Genomic DNA, 7,753 nt, shown 5'->3' with positions numbered 1-7,753 from the left:
TGATGGACTTCCGTTATTAAGAAAGAAATTTTATCGGAGTAATTTGACACTTAATCTTAAGGAACCCCGCTCCACAGCAGGTAAGACACAATAGAACCCCATTGTTGGTTTTGTTTCCCTACAGTAAACTCTCCTTCATTTTGAATTAACCAAATGAGCTGCCTAGTCGACGAAGTAGCTTAGCCCTGTCACACTACCGATATAAGATGAGAAGTTTGAGGTTTTAATCCTGGTCTCACCCCTATGCATTTTTACACTTTGAACAGTGTTTCTGCATGCTAGTTCATACAGTAGTTACAGTTTTTGCCAGTGGTACGGGCATCCTTACTACTTAATACTTACGCTCTCCTTTTTTTTAAGTATGTACACTATTTGATACCCAAGTACAATTTTTGATCCTATTAGATCAGATACATATCTAATAACTATAATTATCAAAATCATATAAGCAGGTGGACTCATATCTTGGTTTCAAAACCTCAAAACCTTAACGATCAATCAATGACAAGTTTTGTGATTCTTTCACAATTAGAATGTTCTAAATTCCTAAACTGTATGAAATTGTATGAAAAATTATCACCTTGTCAAAAAGACACTCTGGCGGTAGTTATTTGATTCAATAGAGCATCAAAAATACGAAAACATGTTTAAAGGCGGTAAGGGATCGTATAAGGTGGGTCCGGATATCAAAGTCCAGATAGTACGCTTGGCATACTTTTTAATTGACAAACGCATTCTTACAATTGATAATTATTGACTGGAGCAGTTTTATTGGCCAGGGAATCGTCAATGTTCATAAAATATTTACATTTTCTTTGTAAGGTGCTTAGATAAACCTACCAGCCGACATTGTTGTTATGTTCTATATACAGCAACAACTATTAGCATTAATCTTTGCCAAACGGAAACTGTTCGGGTCTTTCCGTCAAACAACTTGAGCAGTTGGGGACCAATCATAACAATCCCAAATAGTTTTCGACCAGCGGAACTAAGACTACAAAGAAAGATATAATGATATTATCTTTGCTTGCTGTTCTGAAAGTAAATATAAGAGCTAAAATGCACCGTTCAACCTTTATGATGGTATGAAACACAGTTCCGTTTAAACAGATTACATGATGCACGGTCACTTCCGTTCAAACATATTCTCAAAGTTGCGCTACCGTGCATCATGTAAAACGTTTTAAAAGAACTGTGTTTCATACCATCATAAATGCTAGAAAGAGTCCATATGTTCTAGATACTAGAAAGATGCTACGATACCAGAATGAACACTAATGATTATTTACATCATGTATATCACACAAGATATTGTATCAAACATCAATTTGAGTGAGGATGCACACAGTTCGGCAGTAATACAGCTTTGGGTATCCTCGTGAGTCACTCAGTCCTTTGATATCTGCGATTGCATTTACTAACAATCTCCATACATTTTAACTTTTAACTGAGTAGAGAGTTTCCATTTTGCTATCGGTCCTGACATTTGAAATGATGTCAAACGTTCTAACTTCCTAAAAAGGCATGCAACATAAAATTGTTTTTGTATGACTATAGATAAAATACATGTACAATATGCATTCGGCAGAGAAACAACACAAGGCTTGAAGTAGAAAGTGGTGGACACTGTATTCAAATATTGAGTGTGCTTTAGTGTAGTGATAGATAAGCTTCACTGCGGTAAGATACTAGTGCAATGTCACAGCACAGTATTGGAACGTACCATCTCAAAGATTATTATTTCAGTAATATTCATCCAACGAACATTTCTTCATTGGGATCCAGTGCCCATATTAAACCATACTGTCATTATTACATTGTACCTATTAAAAAACAATAAGAAAATACCCTAGAATCAATAGAATTGTTATTCAAACTCAACTCGATAAAACTAAGAGAAATTTTAAACAGGAAATATTTACATTGAGACCATTGAAAGAACAAGAAGAATAAGACCAGATGTTCCAGATGTTCCAGATGTGTAAGTGTCTTCCGTATTAACTCGACGACACACGCCATCCAAATCTAAGTCAAATCCTAAATATGTTACGTCCCCAAAGGGAGAACTGGGGTAATGACAATAGAAAAAACAAGCTATGCTGATGAGCATAATAAAGAACATCGACCTTCACATCACACAAAGAGATAACATATTTATCAATGATATCCTGATGGCGACTATAAAACTTGTACTTCTTTGGAAATTTTTATATTGTTAGTTTTCCCGTCAGCAGTCAACATCTATCACGGAAGTCAAATTATAATCAACTGCGTCATCTGAATACCGTATGTAGGGAAGTAACTTTACAGAAAGGGAAAGTTTACGAACGGATATCGAAATCTTCTCGCCTATCCTTCATTTCAGTAGTAAGCTATCCCTGTGTTTCATGTTGTCAGTTAATATCGAGGTAAGCTGCTGTAGTAGGAGAGTCTGTAGTGCCCTGGATTTCAAGCTCAGGTACATTGATCGATGTGGTCAATACACTTATTGTAATTCAAATACAGCACTCATCTTTGATATATGTGAATGCGAAATGAAGGTTTCTATTACAAGTCCTAATAGTTCACCCTCATACAAACAAAATCAAACCTAACTTTATGCTACCTTTACCTATACATAATTAACTAAGTTTGATACCACTATCAAAGATCAAAACGAACGGTCACATAAGTGTAGATACTGTTGTTGGGTATAGCTCAACTAGTCCTCAAATGTTAAAAAATAAAACAGCAGTTTTCTTTTTATTAGGCCCAGACCTATTAATCAACTTAACCGGTCTATTGATTAGCTGGAGAACGTACCAAACAATGAATAGCTTTCAAATGCCCGTTTGTTTTAAATGCTCTGGCAGAACCACAAGTTACCAGGTCTGAACCAGCTTAATCCTGTATGTTTCGGCCAGCTAGTACCGTCTCTGGCCTACATGTGTTGATCTTGTGGTTCGCTGTAAGGGGATATTGTAGGTAGGATATAATATATTTGACCGAGTTGGTCGACATTAATACGTATATATAGGCCCCAAAACGGATTCATAAAGAGTTGAATTTGCTTTCTTGTTGTTTCAAAATTACACATGCTGCGTCATGGAGCGATATGATAGGGTACATAGGATTTCAGACGTTGTTATTGCTATTATTTAAACAATTAAAAAAAGGATTTTTTATTACCTATAAACACGCATGCGTCATATTTCCTGACTTAAGCAAAAAACGACTTATACAGCCAAAAGTCTAGTTGCTTCGTAATTTTATTTTAAATTTAAGTTAGGGCAAATGTATTTTTTGATTAAATAATTTGGAAGGCAATTAGATTGTAGCGGATTTAATCGCTAATTTCATTACATCGACTTTAAGTTCCCAAACAGTTTTATAGATATCATTGAAGCTAAGCACATTTCTTTATCCACTATCCAATTCACCTGTACAATCATCAATTCAACAAACCTATCGAATAGTTTGCTAATATAAGGTCACCCCCCACTGGACGCCTTTAGAAAAATTACCGGGTATAGGGTTTTAAATTCCAGGTTCCTGGTCGTTTATGCGGAACAACCGGTTCATCTGTTTTTAAATTTAACATGTTTGGTGTAAATCCTGGCAGACCTGAAAAAGTTCATGCAGGACTTGCATGGCTTTCTCAATGCTCTCCTGAAAACAGCATCTGATTGTATTACTAGGTCTCACCTTATTTAACAAACGAACAATTGAATTACAATAGAATCAAACGTTTTTATCGCGATAAAAGAAGGCGGCCCAGGTCATCACTTGGTCGTGTCTGATATCCTTAGCAATAGTACAGTTGCACTTATAACAATAGGAAATACGAAACATAGAAATATAATAGAAAAGAATTGTGAAACCTTATTTCTTACACACCTCCATATGCACAGTGGAATCATTCTAAGATGATATCACAGTGTAAAATCCCCGGACACAGTAGTTATAGTATATCACTGAGGCTGTAAACACGCCGTCAGACAGAAATTTAATTCACTGTACACAGTCATTTTAAACAGCTTAACGACTTATCATTGTACGCTTGACACATTTTATGTTGAAGATTCTTGAACATACAATTTACAAAATACCTTTGGAAATCAAATACGGTTTTTGTGAGGTCTCCTAATCTTAATCCTTATTCGTCACGAAAGGTGTTTTTTCTATCATATAAACGTGTATTTACAACAAACCTCACACACATACTTCCTGTTATTACATCAGTCGTTACCCACAAGTTCCGCACGGAAACATTTTTAGTCAGTTGTACCAGTTAGCACCAAGCTAACACGCATAAAACTTCTAACATTCATTCGCAGCATAAAGCATACTAAAATTTCAGTGATAACGCTTGGACCAACTTAAAATCTTTCAAAAAGCCCTACGATAATAGAACAGGCAGGGAAAATACGATGGGGTCAGACCTGGATTCGAACCCGGGGATTCTGAACAATTGACAAACACTCGAATCAACTGAGCTAACAGCGATCGACACTGTTCAGTTTCTCTCTGGCAGCACCGTCTATAGCGGAGGTTGGGCTGCTGTTGTCAATCGAAGGTGTTGGTACTTCCGTTTCGGAAATCCGCCATCCACTTCAGCACTGTTTTGGCAACTTTGTATTCGCCTTTACATGGCTAACCAATAAGTTCTTCTTCTTCATGTTTTTAAATGTAACAATGCATAACTAGTACCTCCCAATATATGTATATCACTCGTTATTTCCTTTTTCAGTGATGGAAAAGGTTCATCACGTTGAACACATTGTCATTTATGCAACGTTTCAATTGATAATATCGTAGCAATTTATGTTTATCAATAAATATTTATTTGATGTTCCTCCCTCGTTTAGGTATTTGGCTACGAGTTACAGAATACGCCTGACGGAGCTGTCCTTATAACGAAACTCAAACCTCAACAGGTTTTATCAATAAGGTCAACGAGCTGGTATTGACATTCTTTATCAAAGAAATGAGGTAAGGTGATGTAACGGTTGGACGCAGTATATCAACATTAGACCGTTTATTGTTGCTCGACTAAATTATTAACAAATATCAATCTGCTGAGAACATTCATCTAGCTATTTGTGCAGGGAGTTATCTGTGCTTAATGCATAGTAAGCAAAACTTGGTCAAACACACGCCGACCCATTTCTTTTACATACCTGATATTCAGAAGATGTTTGAAACATTAGTTTTGCAATGAATAGTGAAAATCTGAAAGTCTGTGTCATTCATCCTCAATCATCCAACAAATTCAAACTATGACGGAATTTTCTAAATTATTGTGATTGACTTATACCAAAAACATTTCCCCCGCAACACAGATTTTTTAAGATGTATCCTAAATCGAAAGAAACCACAAAGAAAGATCAAACACAAATTTCTTTTATAAGGATTGAAATGATTTTTTAAATATTTTGATGGTATGCAACAAAATTCTTAGAGAATTAGTCTGAAAAGAACTGTTTCTCATCATCAGATGCATTTCAAACTTTCATAATTTGATAACAATTTCTTTTTGTGTTCTCTTTTTTAACAATGCTGCTAAAGACACTTTGACCTTTGTGGTACAACAGTTTCTACCTGATGATATTGTTTATGATTTGATATAAATGTATCGGTATATCTTTTATTTCTGCTTAATTAGTTCACTTTTCAGGGCATTATTGTTCCTGTGTGTTTAACACGTTATGATAATGTCTAATTCGAATGCCTCATTTTGAGAAGGGTGAGATTGCTAACTTGGCTTATCATATCATTTTATTGTCCTTGAACAATAGTAAACTTTGTTTTGTTATGAATGTCAACACGCAAGATCCCCTATGTTCCCTTCTTCCCTGTCGCGTTCTTTTCAGTTTGTCGTCCGCCGTATTGGCATTTAACGTTTAATATAGTACATATAAAACCGAGATAGCAGGTATTATGTTATAGTGTTACTTTCGTTTAACCATTTACGTTTTCGTTGTTGTATGTCATGTTAACAATACTATAAGCTGTTTGGCTACATATAAAACTCGTTAGATATTCGTAAGTTTATTCACACGTAGGTTGGTAAGTAAAGGCCATCCTCCATAACATATGACATAAGTGGCGGGTACTAACAACAAACTCATAAGCACATCAGAACATCAACAATATTCTTAGTTTCACACTAACGTAAAAACTGAATCTTAAAATGTACGTGTGTATGCGTAGAGTAATTACAGTAACACCTTTACATCAGAAATATACATGAATGTTATAGACCGACAATCACCCCGATCGAGACACCAGGTAAGGTAACAGAAATTAAACATCAATAATATAATCAGCTTGACTAACAAATAAGAGTAATTCATGTAACACTCACATGTTAATTGATGTAGTGATTTAAGAAGGCCTAGATAGTGTACACGTTTTTTGTTTTTTTTATAATTTTAGGGTTGAAACTATGTTTAAAATAACAATCATTGCTGTCTATATTGTCTCAGTTTGGAATCTAACACGGCAAAAGGGGAAGAAACCGCTCATTCATAACAGAGTTATACACTCTACAGCCCTTTCCTCAGCCTTGTGCAGTAGAGCGTATATCTTAAGCCGCCGTGTGGTTGGTGTAAATGATTTAAGTAGGCCATCTTCAATACGACCAACTTCTTCTCAGAAAAGGGACGGGTACCACCCAGATACTGGGAATACCAACACTAAAGTCAAACAGGCGTATCAAATATGGCGGTTCCACATTACGCTTATCCTAGCCAGGGACAAAAGGGACAGCACAACCCAGCCTTTCAGTATGGCTATCCACAGCAGGCCCCTCTCAGCTATCCGACACAGCCCATAGCCCAAGTAAGTACCAACTAACAAACTCACCTCATTCATACTATGATGCAATGTGACAAGAACTTAGATAATCTAATGTAATTTTGTGCATGTACAAAATGTGTAGAACGGAAAATTGCGGCCTTCAGGAACAGTACATCTCCTTATGTATAACATTATGGGTGTTTACATTATTGACAAGTGTTACGATTGTGTATCACGGTTAAGCTATTTATACCTTTTCTGTGGTGTTCTTGTTCTATATATATCGACATATATAGGTACCGCGCATTGATAACGCGTGGGCAAGCACCAACCCAGCCAATGACCACATGCACCTACCCAGCCAATGACCACATCCACCCACCCAGACAATGACCACATACACCCACCAAGTCAATGACCCCAAGCACCCACCCAGCCAATGACCACATGCACCTACTCAGCCAATGACCACATGCACCCACCAAGCCAATGACCACATGCACCCACCCAGCCAATGACCACATGCACGCTCGACGTTGCTGATTTAATGACTGAGTCCAGAGTTACACCGAGCTGGAAAAGTTTGCTTCCCATTAAGGCAGCATTTCTCCCTTTTGGCTGCTTCACATGTAAACTCCGAATACATAAAAGGACCTATCCTTGACAAATGTATATGATTCACTAGGATTTAATAAAAAGGGACAAGGTATTGGGTGTGAAATACTATTTAATGTTTGCTATTAGTTATAAACAAATACGACAACGTCAAATATTGTAAAATTGCATTTACATTTGGATTAAAATAACATTTGGACTCTTATAAATCTTTTGAATGCAAAATGTAAAATCATGTATACTGCAAAACATAACATTGACTTGAAGAAATAACATTTTAATACCAAAAGACATTTATCAAGAAACATTGAATTCAAAAATACAAATGATTTACATTTGAATTTAAACATTTCAATGG

The sequence above is a fragment of the Mizuhopecten yessoensis genome, unplaced genomic scaffold (genome assembly GCF_002113885.1).
Source record: "Mizuhopecten yessoensis strain PY_sf001 unplaced genomic scaffold, ASM211388v2 scaffold8965, whole genome shotgun sequence".
Lineage (NCBI taxonomy): Eukaryota > Metazoa > Mollusca > Bivalvia > Pectinida > Pectinidae > Mizuhopecten > Mizuhopecten yessoensis.
Note: the sequence above shows the minus strand (reverse complement) of the source record.